This window comes from Bos taurus, chromosome 16 (assembly GCF_002263795.3).
Source record: "Bos taurus isolate L1 Dominette 01449 registration number 42190680 breed Hereford chromosome 16, ARS-UCD2.0, whole genome shotgun sequence".
Taxonomy (NCBI): domain Eukaryota; kingdom Metazoa; phylum Chordata; class Mammalia; order Artiodactyla; family Bovidae; genus Bos; species Bos taurus.
In genome coordinates this window covers 31,136,975-31,156,849 of record NC_037343.1, presented here as the reverse complement: position 1 = coordinate 31,156,849, position 19,875 = coordinate 31,136,975, and the positions used below count along the sequence as shown (strand labels likewise).

The window sequence follows — 19,875 nt, the reverse complement described above, 5'->3', positions numbered from 1 at the left end:
AGAACATCTTAACACATTAATATCAGTTATATCTTTAAAAGGGGAGACCATTTAACACACGTATTTATTAAATGTGAGTGCCAGGGGAGGGTGTATCTACATAGAAAAATGGCTCTGTACAGAATGCATCAAAAATATCAAGCATTTGAAATCAAGAGAGAATTTTGGGGGAACTGAACTCTTGACTTGAACAGGAGGACAACTGAAACGTCTTCACAGGTTCTCGTCTCTGATCAACCAGTAATTCATCATGTGCCACAGGGAAAACCATGAATTTCTGCAAGTCTCAGGTTCCTCTCTACATCTGCCCAACACCATACTGGGTTCTTATGAGGATCAAATAAATTAACCCCGTCGTTTTAAAAAATTATTTATTTCAGTTTCGGCTGTGCTGGGTCTTCGCTGCGGTCCGCGGGCTTTCTCTAGTTGCGGCGAGGCGGGGACTACTTTTGCTGCAGTCCGCGGGCTTTCTCCAGTTGCGGCAAGGCGGAGACTGCTCTCTAGTTGTGGTTTAGAGACTCAGTGGTTGCAGCATGCTCATCAGCACGCTCAGGCCCAGCAGTTGTAGCTCCTGAGCTCTAGAGCACAGGCTCAGTGACTGTGGTGCACAGGCTTAGTTGCTCTGTGGCATGTGAGATCTTCCCGGACCAGGGATCAAATTGTTGTCTCCTTCATTGCAAGGCAGATTCTGAACCACTGTACCACCACGGAAGCCCTCTTCAGCAATTTCTGAATTGCTGTGTTCCCCACTACCAACAGCCATCAGCAACCTGGGAACTTCATCAAAATGCACAATCTCGAGCTCTACCATAGACCTGCTAAATCAAAAACTCCAGTAATGTGTAATGTGAATGCACTATACAGTTGAGCATCTCCACAAAAATATATATGCAAACAATCAGAAAATCTTAAAACACTAAAGTTACAGTGGAAAAATTAAGAATGTTACATTTGTTTGAAGTTGTAAGGACTTTCACTTACACATAATTGGATACAGATAAGGCTCTCTCTGTGTGCTTTACACACAAATTCACATTCTAACAGTCTCTTTAGTAAATGTTACTATAAAATAAGATGAAATCTGAAATTATGGCACCTATCTATGTTAAAATGTACCATTATTTAGTCCTAGCTTTAAAGGACTGGGGAAAAAGAAATCAAATCAATAATCACCACATTTTCTTTAAAAGAATAAATATTAGACTAAACTGATTTAAATCTAGTTATTAATAAAGAATGAACCTGAGATCAGCTCTCTCTTGGGGAAAGGAGAAAAATAAATTTTACTGAGATCTTTACATTTCATGGTTATGGTAAGGCATTCATTTTTTTTAAAATGGTAAAATGTGAAGTCAAAATAAAAAGAATGTGGTTATAAAGGATGCATTTCAACTGACAATGGAGGCTTTTCATGTAATAAGTAGAGTGAGTCTTTGAGAAATTCTAATAAGCAGAACTAAATTAAGAACAAATATGTTAAGAAAGGGGCTTCCTAGTGGCACTAATAGTAAAGAATCCACCTGCCAATACAGGAGACGCAAGAGATTGACCCAGGTTTCCACCCCTGGGTCAGGAAGATTCCCCGGAGGAGGAAATGACAACCCACTCCAGTATTTTCGCCTGGAACATTCCATGGATGGAGGAGCCTGGCAGGTTACAGTCCACAGGGTCTCAAAGAGTCGGACGCGACTGAGAGACTAACATAGTGACAGTGACAGCAATAGCCGCTCAGTCGTGTCTGACTCTCTGAGACTCCATGGACTGCAGCCCACCATGCTCCTCCATCCACGGAGTTTTCCAGGCAAGAGTACTGGAGTGGGTTGCCATTCCCTTCTCCAGGGCATCTTCCCAACCCAGGGATAGAACCTGAGTCTCCCATACTGCAGGCAGATTCTTTACCCTTTGAGCCACCAGGGAAGCAGACAGATTCTTTACTGTCTGAGACACCAAGTGAGAGGTGGCACTATGATTATTTTTTTCATTCTAATTAAGCCCAATAAAACATGTTAAACAAAAAATAATTCCTTATTAGAAATATTCTTAGCTTACATTTATCTTCGTATCTCATTTATTACCTCTAGTTAAGGGAATCCAAGACTGCAGCCCCCGACAAATTAGAGACGGCTTGAGAGTTACATTACTAACAACATACATTTCTGAAGTAAATGAGATGGAAAAGGAAGAAGAGGCATGAAGAATAAATTAATGGTTAAAATACAATAAGGAATAGGAATAACTAATAATAAGATTTGTCCAAAAAAAGTGAAATCACCAACTATTTGGAGCTTAAATTGAACTATATACCGCTTTACATATCTTTAGAACATGCTTGGAGAAGGCAATGGCACCCCACTCCAGTACTCTTGCCTGGAAAATCCCATGGATGGAGGGGCCTGGTGGGCTGTAGTCCATGGGGTCGCTAGGAGTCGGATACGACTGAGCGACTTCACTTTCACTTTTCACTTTCATGCATTGGAGAGGGAATTGGCAACCCACTCAAGTGTTCTTGTCTGGAGAATCCCAGGGACGGGGAGCCTGGTGGGCTGCCGTCTATGGGGTCACAGAGTCGGATATGACTGAAACGACTTAGCAGCAGCAGCAGCAGCAGCAGAACATGCTTATTACTAAGACTTTTTTTTAATATAATTTTTATTCTTTGGCTGTTCATGTGGCATGCAGGATCCTGTGCCCCCTGCAGTGGAAACACCAAGTCTTAACCACTTGGACTGCCAGGGAAGTCCCTGTAAGACATTTTAAAATGTGCCCTCAGATAAAAGTCTGGGTTATGCAGTACACTGGATGAGGTGCCTGGACAAGAAAAAAGCGTAGCCCCTCAGTAGCTTGCGGTCTGACTGACCCGGCAGAGATAGCCAAGCAGCTCCCAGCTCCATCACCGTTGCCCTTTCCACACTTCTCGCCAGGCTTCCTTCCCACAGTATAGACCAGATCCAGGTCAACTGCTAATCACAGCGAAGAGAAAATGACTTACCACTTATGACCTCCTGGGTGGTAGCCTGCCAGGCTCTGCTGTCCATGGGATTTCCCAGGCAAGGATACTGGACTGGGTTGCCATTTCCTGAGACACCTCCAGAAGGAGCCACTGGCAGCACAGCTACAAAAACCCACTAGCTCCACAATCAGGCCACAAGCATGGCACCCTTAGCTCTGCAGGTACTTCCCTTTCGTTTCCTCTTTCCGTAATTCTAGGCCTGCTTTTCTTTCCCTCCTACCTCTGAACCCCCTCTCAAACTTCCCCTTTTATTCAAAGAGGAAAAATATATTGGAAAACTACCAAAGCATCTTGAATCATGTTCACCTAGTCTGGAGCTGGGGAACAAAATGGATACAAATTTATTAGCTATGTTCTCTTTCATTTGGAAACACAAGATTAAGAGAGGTATATTGTTTTCAGGTATATTTCTCTACAGTTTCATAGTTCTACCAGTTCCTGATTCCATCCTGAAATTTAAGAGATATATGTGCAATGGTGCTATATTTGGAAAGTTAAAACAAGAGATTTATTCTCCTCTAGGTTGTTATTTAAAAGAAGTATCATATAAGCCTACATACTTCCTAGAGGGAAATTGAACATTTTTTGAGTTATCTATTATGCCCCAGTTTTTGGACATTATCTGATGAATATACATGACAAACATAGCCCTCTAAAGCTATGCTATTTAAATTAAAAACCAAATTACATTAAAAATTCAGTTCCTCAGGCACATTCATCGCATTTCAAGGACTCAAAAGATGCAGGTGGCCAGTGACCACCATACTGCAGGGTCCTGATACAGGTCATCTCCATCATTACAGAAAGTTCTATGGGACAGCTCTGCTGTCCTTTCTCCTTATTCAAGATTTTCTACAAAAATATCTGTAGAATTACACTTGGTCCCTCCAGCACAATGAAGATGATTTCTGTCACACCAAAGCTCTAACCAGAACCCTGCAGCCTTCTGCATGAACTCTCTTACAGCTACCTCATTTTTCACCACTGCAATTTCTTTAAAAATTTTATTGGCATATAGTTGATTTATAATGTTATGTTAGTTTCAGGTGTACAGCAAAGGGAAGCACTCAGCATGTGGGATCTTAATTTCCTGATCAGGGATTAAACTTGCGCCCTCTGCATTGGAAGCACAGAGTCTCAACTGCTGGACTGCCAGGGAAGTCCCAAACCACTGCGGTTTTTGATGCTCTACCTTGCCCATTGAGAGCAGGAGTCTTCCAACCCGGACTACATTCCAACCTCTCCTGAATGTCTAGCAAAAGTTTGGATCAAAAAAAGACATCAAATTATTGCACATATGACATAATATTGTCGTCTCCTGGAAATTCACTGGTCCATACGAAGTATGACTCCTAGGGAAGGGACAGAAGTCAAGTTTATGCTACTGAAGTTTCACTTCAGCCCAGGAGATTGAAAGCACTTGGGCTACTGTGAAGGAAGTAATAGTAAATAACTTAATGGCTTTCAAAGTGAATGTAACAAAACTTTTTGTAATGAGTATAATGTCACTTTCAAATGAAAAAGCTGTACTTGAAGTTGAGTTCAATTTTAGTTCGATTTCCTTTAAAGTTTAAGAGCAATACTGTAGTGCAGGCCCATATAATGTAATGTGACGCTGGGCTCTGTGACAATAGGGAAATTTTCATAAACACTTAAGCACGGTGGGACTATATTCCAGTGACCCTCAAGGTAATACATTATTCTGTCAGTTGGACAGGTATGTTCAGAAACAAAAAATCATCCAGGAAATCTTCCACCATACGACACAATGCTCAAGAAAACACACACAGACTGAAAGAACATTATGATAATAGTCCACCTTTCTTCCAAAGTTTACCTTCTGTGGTGCAGCCTTTCCCTATTCTGAAAAAGAACACCTCTTACTAAGTAATTACTTTGCAGATCACCAGAAGGAATCATCACATGCCTAGATTATTAAAATGGGTGGATGGTTCTTCCACACAGCTTTAAAGCAGGTTGGGAAGCTCTATGGAAACTCTGATTTTGCTGAATTTTTAACCAAAAGATTTAGAGACCTTGTCGATATCAGTCATTGCAGTGGTGGCTTTCCTGCAGTAACAGGCTTGAAAGAATGAAGATTTTTTTCAGAGTACTATATTACCATACAAGGGACAGCACTGTCTTAAAAGCTAACAAAAATAACTTTCACTGTCATTTCTAAAAAACTTACTTTTAGTAATATCACCGATATTTAAAAGATTTTTAAATTCATAATATTTATAAGCCAAAATTTCTCAGATCTTTGGCAGTGCTTTAGGCTTGGGCAGGAGTGATATTTGTCCAAAACACACCTGGCACAGTCTCCTTGTTTCCAGCTATCCTGTTCTCATCGCTCAATCAGTGCTAGCTATTAACATTTCTGAAAATTACTCCAGGGCACAGATACTGTCATTTGTCTCTTTTGCTTTTTCGGTTGTGTAACTAAGACAGTCAATCTCCAGCTTTCAAGAGCTAAATTCAGTTGCTGGTTTGTTGGCATTTCTCATTCTAATCCAAATTAAACAAATGAAAAGTCCACTGTAAACAAACAAACAAACAAAAAGCATAAATGGTGTTCTTCACATCACTATCCAGAGAACTGTTACTTAAAAAAAAAACAAAAAAATCAGAAACTTTATAGTTTTAAATTTAAGGAGACAGTTATGGAATTATAAGACAACAGTGCATGTTCTTACAAAGCATGCTTTCGTTTTTAATTTTATTTTTGGCAGTTTTTGACTGTAGCTACAATAGAACATTCTTTCCCTAGGAATAACAAATTTACACCTATTTATGTAACCCTTTTGGTTACCGATATTTAAAAATACTGGTCAGTAGAGAAGTTCAGGCCCCTTTAAAAAGTTAGAATTAAAACGTTTCATAAGCCCTGGCCGCAAAGACAGTCCAGTAGCAATAAGCACAACTAGCATTCAGCTCTTGGTTTCTAATACCATTCTCTAATAAAAGGAACCAGGGCTCACTGCAGGAAAAATGGATTCAAGGAGTAGAGTTGGAAATATACAAGATAAGCCTGGAGCGTTTTGTGATGCCAGGAAGTAAGGAAGAGCTATAAACAAACTCCACAAAGGCGGGAATATGTCCAAGGGAGACAGAAGTCAACTGAAAGAGCTCCCAATGACCAAAGCTGGAATACTTTGAGCAACAGCATAAATGAAGCAGTACTGAATTATAACCAAAGTGTGAAATAAATATCCATATCCAAATAATCAGTAAATAACTTAAATAAATAAGGGAGAAGAGACAATATTTGTATGCAGAAGAAGCCCCAAAACAATATTGGTCCGCTAATTTCAACAAATGTACTATACTAATGTAAAGTGTTAATGACAGGGAAATCAGTGTGGGAGGTAGGGGAATTCTGTACTATCTTCACAATTTTGCTGTAAATTCAAATTGTTTTAAAATTTAAAGTTTATTTTGAAAATTTATACTATCTTTTCAAAACTAAGTCATATTACATACCATTTTAGGTTTGTTTTTTATTTATTAAAAAAAATTTTTTTAACTTTACAGTATTGTATCGGTTTTGCCATACATCAAAATGAATCTGCCACAGGTATACATGTGTTCCCCATCCTGAACCCTCCTCCCTCCCCATACCATCCCTCTGGGTCGTCCCAGTGCACCAGCCCCAAGCATCCAGTATTGTGCGTCAAACCTGGACTGGAGACTCATTTCATATATGATATTATACATATTTCAATGCCATTCTCCCAAATCATCCCACCCTCTCCCTCTCCCACAGAGTCCATAAGACTGTTCTATACATCAATGTCTCTTTTGCTGTCTCGCATACAGGGTTATTGTTACCATCTTTCTAAATTCCATATATATGCGTTAGTATACTGAATTGGTGTTTTTCTTTCTGGCTTACTTCACTCTGTATAATAGGCTCCAGTTTCATCCACCTCATTAGAACTGATTCAAATGTATTCTTTTTAATGTCTGAGTAATACTCCATTGTGTATATGTACCATAGCTTTCTTATTCATTCATCTGCTGATGGACATCTAGGTTGCTTCCATGTCCTGGCTATTATAAACAGTGCTGCAATGAACATTGGGGTACATGTCTCTTTCAATTCTGGTTTCCTATTTGTTTGACATTGCCATTGTAGTGAAGAGCATGAACAAGGATCAACTGCTTGGATCAGAATCCAATTCAACCGTCTACACCGATTTTTACTAGCTAAGGGCTTGCCTTGTACACAGGATATAACTAACTATGGAGACCAGCCTGACTTCGGTATATTCAGCACAATCTCTGCTTTCCCAACAAGAGAAAAATAAGTAAAGCCCAATCAGCCTTGACTTTCTTACCACGGGTTAACCATGCCTAGTGATGACCAAGCCGATGGGTTGCTCTGAATAACACTGAGAATAAGCAGATGGCAACCCTGTCCCCATTCACAGTCAAGGCAGGTCCTCCTTTCTAAGAACAGATATAACCAGGGAAGTGACTAATGCCTCTGAGAAAAGCGCAGGACTGATTTTAAGAACTATCAGCAGTTTCGTATGATTTGAACACTACCTGTTTATTAGTTCTAATATTCAGATGAGGCTAATGAAATCCTATTTTCTTTTCACAAGCAAAGCTTATTATAAGAAAAAGGGCAAAATGAATTTGATGAGAACATCTGAAGATACTTTTAATAAAAAACGACCAGGATTTATAGTGTTGTTGTTTTTAATTTATATGTTGTAAGATTTACAACTTTCCTACAAATGAATGCTTCTCAAATGAATATTCATGCAGCAATTGTACTGGCTTTTACCAGCTAAGATAGTCATTAAAGGCTTGTCATCTTGGTCCAATAATGCCTCTGGTGCTTCTAAATTATTAGATCTTCGTCTACTCTTTTGAATGCTATAATAGCAACATAAAACATAATAAATTATCAGCATAAATAAGCAAAGGTCACAATTTTCAGCAAAAGCTCTGAATTTTCTAGTGTCACCTACTTTTTAACATAAAACCATAAAGACACGTTGTCTTCATCAGATCGAATAAATACAAAGATGAAATGAAATGAAACCAGTGAAAAGCCCAAGTAAAAGCTATTCGTTAATAAAAACGTAATTAATGGAATTAAAGGGATTTTTTTTAACTTAAAACATCTTAATTAACTTTTTTAGAGTTAGATTAGCTGTCACTATGCCCAACACTAAATTTAATTTGGGGTTATGCCTCAGACTGTGCAATACATGAGCTACTGTGCTGGGGCCAAATGTCCTCTGTGAAGCCACTGAATTGAGAGCACCACGGGAGCAGGAAACCTGCTCTTTCTCTTCTTTGAATGCACTCCAGCACTCAGCACTGGACAGATTAAGAGGAACGTAATCAACACATGAATGAAAGTACCTTGGGGGAAATTATTCAAGTTTAACAGTCAAGTGTACTAGTCAGCGGACTCTGGGTATAGCAATATAAACAAAGCAACCCAGGTAATTTAAGTTTAAAAAAAGTATTTGCTGTAAGAGACCAAAGCAATGGCAGGGCTCTAAACAGTAGAAACTACTGGTCAGTCAGTCCCTTCAGGACACTATTCTACACATTTGCCAAAGCATGATGCATAGCTCAAGAATCATGAGTGCATCTGAGTGGTTGGCTTGGCCTGTATGTTTACCAGGGATCTTGATTAACAATTACACCAAGTCTCTATCCAAAGACGGAGGAGATGGTACCAAAGCAAATGTGGAGGTGCTGTTCCCAGAAGAGGGAGATACGGATGCTAGACAGAGGTCCACTATGACGGAGAAGGAGCAGGGGATGGGAAAAACCAACTAATCTCCAGGAACTGTAGGAGGCATTTTGTTTTCACATATCTGATTCAATTCTCCAAGCAACCAAAAATAAAGTATTATCAGCCTTATTTTACTAAAGTTTAAATGCTGAAGTTCACAACATTTAAGTTACTTAGCCGAAGTTACATAGGAAGAAACCTAGGTCTTTCTACCTGGCAATAGAAATAGAAGTTTCTTATCCAAGTATCAAGATGTGAAACATTAAACCCACACCGTCTCAGAGATGCAAGTCTTTCTTGAAGACAACCGTTCTTGACTGTTAAGGATTTCCTGTCCTCATATAATCCAGGTTTTTTTCACATAATATATATAGACTCCTTTTCATTCAATATAAATATATTGTTTGCTTACAGACAAAGCCATAGTTTCCACAGATAATGATAGAATATGGTGATACCAAGGTAACAAATATAATTCTTAGAGATAAGTTAATGAGTTTGCTCATCTGTATAAGCTCAGAATGCCCCTCTAACTAATTCTGTCAGGCCATACATATGATACCAGTAATGAGGGACACCAGGTGAGAACATGAACACATAAGCAAAAATCACTAATCACTAATCCCTAATGACAAACAGTCAGCCCTGCTAAAGGGGGTCAGAAGCGGGAGCATTTTTTAAACCAGTGCAAGCCCAGCATTTTCCCACTATGTCAAAAATGCGGGTTCATCTCCAGATCAGCTGAAGCACACACAAGCAATTCAGTTTATTATTTGGATCACTATATCTGTAACCGAAGCAGATGGTATATGCGCTTTATGTGAAATATTTAATTAGACAATCAGGAATGTGGTGGTACCAGCTGTTGTGGCCTGCTGACCTTGGTAAAGAAGGAGATACCAGCAAACTGATGATGACAATGTTCAGAGGAAACCCAGAAATGGAGCCTGTTTATGAAAGTAACAGTTGCTCTAACACTGCCACATTGCAAGCCAAGACATGTCAGCCCAAGTACAGTAATCTCTCTCACATCATTCACCTTCAGGCCTTTTAGATTTATTAAAAATTATTTTTTAGTGATTTCTATTGATACATAGGAGAAATTCTGGAAATAGGCACTTCAAAGTATTTGTGATTGCTATTTTTAGATGGTGAGCTTATGGGTGATTTTTTTTCTTTTTATTAGTATCTTCAACAATGTACTTTAATTATTTGAAGAATTTTAATTTAAAAAAAAACCACTGATTTGTACAAGTCTTTTTATAAATTCCAAAGTTCTTGAAACCCTGCCTTATAAATCCATTTTTTCTCCTATAAACTAAAAAAATTGCATTTTGTCATTTACATTTAAGTGACCTTTACATTTTTCGTATCTGATCTCCCCAACTTGTGGATGAAGCTGATGCTACATTCTTCTTTCCGCCCAGTCAGAAGACTCCTCTTACTGCAAATCTCAAGCTGGGTCTCAACCCTGCCTGCAGGTTCTACGAGAACCAAGTCAGCTTGTTCCCCCTTTCCTCAGAGGCATTTCCAAAGATGTCCCCTTTTCCTCAACTTCTCCAATCCATTACCTCTCTTCAATCAAACCCCCAAGATGAGAAGAATGACATCCATGCACAGACTTAGAAATGCAAATCTTGCCCTCACATATCTAACAAAATACAGCCCAAATCCTTTTTCACTAAACAAAACTTACACATAAATGTAAAGGCCCCATAGCTAGCAACACCATATGCTAATATTAAGGTGTGAAAGAGTTAGTTGCTCAGTCATGTCTGACTCCTGGTGACTCCGTGGACTATAACCCACCAGGCTCCTTTGTCCATGAAATTTTCTAGGCAAGAATACTAGAATGCATAGCCATTCCCTTAGCCAGGGAATCTTCCAAACCCAGGGATCAAACCCATGTCTCCTGCATTGCAGGCAGATTCTTTACCACTGAGTCACCAGGGATGTCCCATATTAAGGCAACAAATCCAATCCAATTGTTCCTCAACCTTTTTACAAAGAAAACAAAAGCTGGAAACTAAGAACTCTCTCAATCTTCCTTCCTTTCCCCACAGTGAATACCTCTGACTCTGGAGCTGTTTTCTTGTTACTGGTGAAATAAAAGTGAAAGTCACTCAGTCCTGTCTGACTCTTTGTGACCCCATGGACTATACAGTCCATGGAATTCTCCAGGCCAGAATACTGGAGTGGGTAGACTTTCCCTTCTCCAGGGGATCTTTTCAACCCAGGGATCAAACCTAGGTCTCCCACACTGCAGGTGGATTCTTTACCAGCTGAACCACAAGGGGAGCCCAAGAATACTGGAGTAGGTAGCCTATCCCTTTTCCAGGGGATCTTCCAGACCCAGGAATTGAACCAAGATCTGCATTTCAGGTGGATTCTTTACCAACTGAGCTATCAGGGAAGCCCTCTTACTAGTAATTCAATTAAATTAACTCAATAAACATGCATTGAGTTGAGCCAGATGTGTTTAAGGTGCTGGGGATTTTTCTAGACAATAATCAGAGGCCCCTTCTTTCACAGGCCAATAGTCTCTGCTACCTAAATAATCTTCTCTCCCTCTTGCTTCCAGGACTTCTATGTATTAATCAGCTAGTGCTACCATAACAAAGTACCATAGACTAGGTGGATTAAATAACAGAAATTTATTTTTCCACAGTTCTGGAGGCTAAAGTCTGAGGTCAAGTTGGTTCCTCTGAAGCCTCTCTGCTCAGCTTGTAGATGGCCATCTTCTTGCTGTGGCCTCTCACAGTGGCCCTCAGTGTGTGCCCCTCCCTGGAATCTCTCCCTCTTTAATAAGAAAACCTATCACATTGGATAAGGGCTCCACCTCAAAGTTTTCATTCTGAACCTCTTTAAAAACTTTATCTCCAAGGAAGGAACACTTCCAAACTCATTCTATGAGGCCACTATCACCCTGACACCAAAACAAGACAAAGACAACACACAAAAAAGAAAACTACAGGGCACTAACACTGATGAGCACAGATGCAAAAATCCTCAACAAAATTTTAGCAAACAGAATTCAACAACACATTAAAAAGCTCATACACCATGATCAAGTTGGGTTTATTACACGGATGGAAGGATTCTTCAACATAGGCAAATCAATCAATGTGACACACCATAGTAACACACTGAAAGATAAAAACAATGTGATAATCTCAATAGATGCAGAAAGTGACAAAATTCAGCACCCATTTATGATTAAAACTTCAAAAAATGGGCATAGATGGAACCTACATCAATATAGTAAAGGCCGTACATTATAAGCCCATAGCAAACATTATTCTCAATGGTGAAAAACTGAAAGCATTCTCTCTAAGATCAGGAACAAGACAAGGGTGTCCACCCTTCCCATTATTATTCAACATAGTTTTGGAAGTTCTAGCTATAGCAATCAGAGAAGAAAAAGAAATAGGAATCCAGATCGGAAAAGAAGAAGTAAAGCTCTCACTGTTTGAACATGACATGATACTATACACAGAAAACCCTAAAAATACTATCAGAAAATTACTAGAGCTAATCAGTAAATTTAGCAATGTCACAGGATACAAAATCAATACACAGAAATCACTCGCATTCCTATATACTAACAATAAAAAATCAGAAAGAGAAATTAAGGAATCAATCCCATTCACCACTGCAACACAAAGAATTAAATATCTAGGAATAAACCTACCTAAGGAGACATAAGAACTGCATACAGAAAAGTATAAGACACTGATGAAAAGAAATCAAAGACAACATAAACAGATGGCTAGATATTCCATGTTCCTGGGTAGGAAAAATCAATATTGTGAATATGACTATCCTACCAAATGTAATCTACACATACAATGAAATCCCTATCAAATTACCCATGGCATTTTTCACAGAACTAGAACAAAAAATTTCACAATTCATATGGAAGCACAAAAGACCCCAAATACCAAAGTAGTCTTGAGAAAGAAGAATGGAGCTGGAAGAATCAACCTTCCTGACTTTATATTATACTACAAAGCTACAGTCATGAAAAGGGTATGGTACTGGCACAAAAACAGAAATATAGACCAATGGAACAAGGTAGAAAGCCCAGAAATAAACCCATGCACCTATGGGTACCTTATTTTTGACAAATAAGGCAAAAATATACAGTGGGGCAAAGACAGCCTCTTAAATAACTGGTGCTGGGGAAACTGGACAGCTACATGTAAAAGAATGAAATTAGAACACTTCCTAACACCATACACAAAGATAAACTCAAAAGGGATTAAAGACCTACATGTAAGACCAGAAACTATAAAAGCCTTAGAGGAAAACATAGGGAGAATACTCAATGACATAAATCAAAGCAAGATCCTCTATGACTCACTTCCTAGAGTAATGAAAATAAAAACAAAAGTAAACAAGTGGAACCTGATTAAACTCAAAAGCTTTTGCACAGCAAAGGAAACTATAAGCAAGGTGAAAAGACAACCCTCAGAATGGGAGAAAATAATAGCAAATGAAACAACTGACAAAGAATTAATTTCCAAAATATACAAGCAGCTCATACAACTAAATAAGAGAAAAACTAACAACCCAATCAAAAAGTGGGAAAAAGAATTAAACAGACATTTCTTCAAAGAAGACATACAGATGGCTAACAAACACATGAAAGATGCTCAATATCGCTCATTATTAGAGCAATACAAATCAAAACTACAATGAGATATCATCTCACATCGGTCAGAATGGCCATCATCAAAAAGTCTGCTGCTGCTGCTGCTAAGTCGCTTCAGTCATGTCCGACTCTGTGCAACCCCATAGATGGCAGCCCACCAGGCTCCCCCGTCCCTGGGATTCTCCAGGCAAGAACACTGGAGTGGGTTGCCATTTCCTTCTCCAATGCATGAAAGTGAAAAGTGAAAGGGAAGTCGCTCAGTCGTGTCTGACTCTTAGCGACCCCATGGACTGCAGCCCACCAGGCTCCTATGTCCATGGGATTTTCCAGGCAAGAGTACTGGAGTAGAGTGCCATTGCCTTCTCAAACAATAAATGCTGGTAAGTGTGTGGAGAAGAGGGAATCCTCAGGTAGTGTTAGCAGGAATATAAACTGATACAACCACTGTGGAAGAGAGTATGGAGATTCCTTTAAAAACCAGGAACAAAACCACCATACGACCTAGCAATCCCACTCCTAGGCATACACCCTGAGGAAACAAAACTGAAAAAGACACAGGTACCCCAGTATTCATTCCAGCACTATTTACAATAGCTAGAACATGGCAGCAACCTAGATGTCCATCTACAGATGAATAAATCTGTATATTTACAGATTTACTTATCCAGATGAATAAATCTGAATAAAGAAGTTGTGGTACATATACACAATGGAATATTACTCAGCCACAAAAAGGAATGTATTTGAGTCAGTTCTAATGAGGTGGATGAAACTAGAGCATATTATACAGAGTGAAGTAAGTCAGAAAGAGAAAGACAAATATCATATACTAACGCATATATACAAAATCTAGAAAGATGGTACTGAAGAATTTATCTGCAGGGCAGCAATGGAGAAACAGACATAGAGAACAGACTTATGAACATGGGGAGAGGGGAGGAGAGGTTGAGATGTATGGAAAGAGTAACATGGAAACTTACATTACCATATGTAACACAGATAGCCAACGGTTATTTGCTGTATTTCTCAGGAAACTCAAACAGGGGCTCTGCATCAACCTAGAGGTGTGGGATGGGCAGGAGATGGGAGCGAGGTTAAAGAGGGAGGGCATATATGTATACCTATGGCTGATTCATGTTGAGGTTTGACAGAAAACAGCAGAATTCTGTAAAGCAATTATCCTTCAATTAAAAAAGACTTTAAAAAAATTTTATCTCCAAGTATATTTACATTTGGAGGTAACTGGGGATTGAAATTTTAACATACAGATTCTGCACAATTAAGCCCGTAACACACCTGCCCCACATCCAGTCTCATACTTGGTCCTGGTTCTTCTCCCTCATTAATAACACTCTCAAGTCTTTTTCATATTTAAACACCAGCAGGCCACCACTAGCCCACATCTTTCCCCTGTTCCATCTGCCTGTTTCCCTTAACTGCCAAGATGTGAAAATATCCCAGGCTAGAAGTCTCCAGTCCAGGGGTCAGAAATGACTTAGTAACTGAAAAACAACAAGGAGTCTCCACCTCAAAGTAGAGGGGTAGATCGTCCATGGACCAGGGGGAGAACCAGAGAGCACCAGCCCATCGAGAGATGGGAAGCTTGGCCCACTGCTAAACTTCAGTCACGTGTGAAAACAGAGCCCAGGGTATCTTGTTCTTCTGACTTTCAAGAGAACCTAGAAATATAACATTTCCCAAGTTTTATATGCAGGTGGCAAGGAAAAAATAAAAGTGGGCCAAAAAAGTAGACCCCAAATCTCTCTTTTTCCTAATTTTTTCCATGATCTCTTTCTTACCTTCCCCATTTCTTACCTCACTCATTCTAACGTTTCTGACATCAGGTTTCTTCACATCAATTCCTTTTTGCATATTCCACTGAAACAGTTATTGCTGAAGTCCACACAGCTTTCCTGTTAACCTCCCCATTTTGAATATGAGCTCCTTGAAGGCAGATTGTGTCTATTTTATCTCATTTGTGTCATATTTCAAATGCTTAACACTGTATCCTGAACAAATGATTATGGAGTAAAGAACTAGCTTATCTCTTTGGAGCAATCAAAATGCATGGAGGAACTATAAATCAAAGAATTCTAGCTTGAATAATTTTGTAAGGGCTCACCACTTATTTTATTTACCTAGTTCCTTCATTATTTCAGCAAGATTCCTGCTTAGCATGTAATGTATATCCTTCTACATGGCATGAGACCTTAAATCCCCACTTTTCTTCCAAATGGCAAATTTTAGCTTCTTAAGAGGAAAATTCTGATATAATGCTATCACTTTTATTTACAAGGTCAATTATCTACATGCTTGACATTTTAGAATATAGGTGGTTTAGTCACTAAGTCATATCTGACTCTTGCAACCCCATGGACAGAGGAGCCTAGCAGGCTACAGTCCATGGGATTAGCCAGTCAAGAATATTGGGGTGGTTTGCCATTGCCTTCTCCAAGTCAAGCATCAAGAGACAAGAAATTGTATAAATTATCAGAATGGATGATTAGTCAGAATAGATGGTTAATGTTCATTAATTTCACTTAAAAGGGAACCCTATGGGCCTTCATTCAGAATCTTAAAATCTTATGTTTTAATTTTTAAATGTAACTTTATTTGGAAGGGAAATATATCTGGCCAGAACTATGTTCTATTATGTTAGCCTGAAAGCCAGACATAGCTCCTAAGATATTGGCTTATTATTCTGTAGTGGTGTCTTTTTAACTTATATGCAGAGTATATCATGTGAAATCCCAGGGTGGAAGAAGCACAAGAGGGAATCAAGATTGCTGGGAAAAATATCAATAACCTCAGATATGCAGATTACACTACCTTATGCCAGAAAGCAAAGAGGAACTGAAAATCCTCTTGAGGAAGGTGAAAGAGGAGAGTGAAAAAACTGGCTTAAAACTCAACATTCAAAAAACTAAGATCATGCAATCTAGTCCCATCACTTCATGGCAAATAGATGAGGAAACAAGAGAAACAGTGACAGACTTTATTTTCTTGGGCTCCAAGATCACTGTCAATGGTGACTGCAGCCATGAAATTAAAAGATGCTTGCTCCTTGGAAGAAAACCTGTGACAAACCTAGACAGTGTATTAAAAAGCGGAGATATTACTTTGCCAACAAAGGTCCATCTAGTCAAAGCTATGGTTTCTCCAGTAGGCATGTACAGATGTGAGAGTTGGATCACAAAGAAGGCTGAATGCCCAAGAATTGATGTTTTTGAAATGTGGTGTTGGAGAAGACTCTTGAGAGTCCCTTGGACTACAAGGAGATCAAAGCAGTCCATCCTAAAGGAGATCAGTCCTGAATATTCATTGGAATGTGTAATGCTGAAGATGAAGCTCCAATACTTTGGCCACCTGACACGAAGAGATGACTCATTAGAAAAGACCCTGATGCTGGGAATGACTGAAGACAGGAGGAGAAGGAACAACAGAGGAGAAGATGGTCAGGTGGTATCACTGACTCAATGGACATGAGTTTGAGCAAGCTCCAGGAGATGGTGAAGGAGAGGAAAGCCTGGCGTGCTGCAGTCCATGGGGTGCCAAAGAGTCAGACACGACAGAGAGACTGAACAACAACAAGGGGTATCTTTGGGGGGCTTTCTAGGTGGTGCTAATGGTAAAAAAAAAAAAAACTAGCCTGCCAAGGCAGGAGATGTTGGAGACCCAGGTTCAATCCCTGGGTCTAGAAGATTCCCCTGGAGGAGGGCATGGCAACCCACTCCAGTATTCTTGCCTGGAGAATCCCATGGACAGAGGAGCCTGATGGGCCACAGTCTGCAGGATCTCAGAGAGTCGGACATGACTATAGCAACTAAACATACGTACATACACATCCCTGGTGCAGCATCCAGGTTAACACTCAGATTTTCTATTGAACATCTTACATGAAATAATGTTCTTTATTCACAGGACAATTTCAATGACATATTGAAGTAACAGAAAAAAAAAAAAAAAACAGAAAACTCTGAAAATATAATTTGTCAAAACCTAGACACCATTTAAACCTAAAATGAATAAAAAGAGCAAAGTATAAAATGGCAAAAAAAAAAAAAAAAAACACACCTAATTTTATTTGTCCTTTTTTTTTTCTTTTTTAAATGTTAGGCCTTCCTGGAAATCTGAATTGTGTCCTGTAATGTTTAGTTACTTTCAAAAGAATCAGAAAACTATTTTTGACCCAGCCTACCATAAAACAACTATCATTGTTTAAAAAACAAAAACACGGTCTAGATGACAGATGAATAAATATCAAAGTAGGGGGTAAAATCTATACTGAAGCCAATATGCCCCCATAAAACAACATGAGACCTTCTTGTAAGAAAAGATGAGGAATTTTGAATTTCTCTTAAGTAAAAGCAACATGAATTCTGTGGGTAAATGAAGCAGTTGAATAAACTAAACAGGTATTTGAGCAGGCTGAATGTCACACACAATTGAGCTAGTACCACACGGAAAGTTTTAGTGGGGTCAAAAAAAAAAAACCCCATACAAAGTGAACAGAAGAAAACTCTGCACAGAACTGGTATGCTTGAATGAAAGATTACAAACATTATTTTTCTCTCACTACAATGCAAAACAAGCAAAATCAATAACCAATTTTATTTCTAGATTTGTATCCATTGTAGTATTATAAAGCCAATTTCGGCACTGCCTGAATGGAACTCCTAGCTCAGCATCTTCTCAGAAAGTAAATTTGTCATTCTGACCAGTACATAACTAATCATACAGTGGAAAGAGAGCATTTTGTATTTGATGCTTTAATAAAATTCACAAAAGGTTGGGAAAAACACAATCTTAAAACCTTAGCTACTTTAGAGCAAGTATATTACATTTTAATATAGTTTTAGAAAGTATATCACTTCAGCTGATTTAACAACAATAAAAAGCCAGATTCATAGGAATATAATTAGTATTAACTTTATGATTCACTAATAGAAACAGAGATTTGCCAAAGATTCAGACATTTTCTTAAAAAAATTTTTTTCCAAACATTTCATTGCCAGGCATTAGCAGGGAATGCCATTCTATGCCATAGCACACAAGGCAGGTATTAGGACTTCAAATCACCTAAAATGACCACCATGAGAGGCATTTCTATACATACAGAGGATGAGATGGTTGGATGGCATCACCAACTCAGTGGACATGAGTTTGACTAAACTCCGGGAGTTGGTGATGGACAGGGAGGCCTGGTGTGCTGTAGTCCATGGGGTCACAAAGAGTCAGACACAACTGAGCGACTGAACTGAACTGAATGGATACTGTACATTGACATTATATTTGAATTATTTGTATATCCAAGCTATATAAAATAAATATTTTACATGAAACATCACACAATTTGAATTCCTGGGTATAAATAATTTCTACATCTACTCCTCTCTTTTAAATCACTGTTCATCACCATCAGATTCTCATATCTATTATCCAAATGTATGTCTCTCTCTCTTCCATGTTCTCATGTTAACCCTTGGCCCATGCTATTATATTATTTTGTAAGCCTTAACATCTCCCAGAATTTCAAGATGGAATACTGTGTCCTCATATTTCCATCTAAAATGCAGAATAAGAAGTAGAAAGGGACAGTGGTTTGGATACTACTAAATAAACCTCATTGGGAAAAAAAAAAAACATGTCACAAGAAATGTAGCCCAGGAAAAAGTGGCATGTATGGTAATATTTATCAGAGACACTTGCAGGAAGAGTAAAGGCTGAAAAAGCAATCCAAGAAAAGGTTGAATAATACAAAAATTTTTAAATAAAAGGGAAAAAAGAAGCTTTAAAGTCTACAAATTTATATAACCATGGAGTAGTCTTCTTTCATTCCTAACTAGAAGAAAGATAAAGAAAATAAATCACAAATATCTGGTAGGGAAAGATTTGCTTAAGAAAGCTTTTAAAGTTTCTTTTTTTGGGTTGGTAGGCACTTTTTAACCATATCTACTATTCAATCTCAATTTTTCACAGGAATCACATTAATACAACTGAGACAAGGAGCGAACACTGACAAGCCTAGAAAGGAGCACAGAAACTTGGGGCCGGGGGCGGTATGGGTATAGTTAAATAAGATGTGCAAGCTACCTCTGATGACACAGATGTAACTTTCATTCCCATCATTGTTAAATGAAGAGTGACAGGAAAGACTATGCCTCTCTAACAAAGTCACACTAGGAGAAAGAGTTGGGAAAGAGTGAGAGGCTAGGTGCAACAACATAGTCTTGGCTTAAAATATGAGAAAGATACGTAAATAGTGAGAGAACAAAAGACAAGCAACTATCTGTGTGTTGAGATTTGAGACACCTCACTCCAGTACTCTTGCCTGGAAAATCCCATGGATGGAGGAGCCTGGTGGGCTGCAGTCCATGGGGTCTCGAAGAGTCGGACATGACTGAGCGACTTCACTTTCACTTTTCACTTTCATGCATTGGAGAAGGA

The 19,875-nt window shown here is 38.8% G+C and overlaps 1 protein-coding gene across 4 annotated transcripts in view; it reads right to left on the bottom strand.

The window, feature by feature from the left end:
* Positions 1-19,875, bottom strand: part of SMYD3 (SET and MYND domain containing 3) — a 739,679-nt gene that overhangs the window by 422,111 nt on the left and 297,693 nt on the right. Inside the window, exon 1 of one of the 4 annotated variants that reach the window (XM_059875540.1) lies at positions 1-19,875. This exon is cut by the window's left edge and continues 17,931 nt beyond it; it is cut by the window's right edge and continues 23,490 nt beyond it. The gene's annotated coding sequence lies outside the window, so the exon portion shown is untranslated. 4 annotated transcript variants of the gene reach the window in all.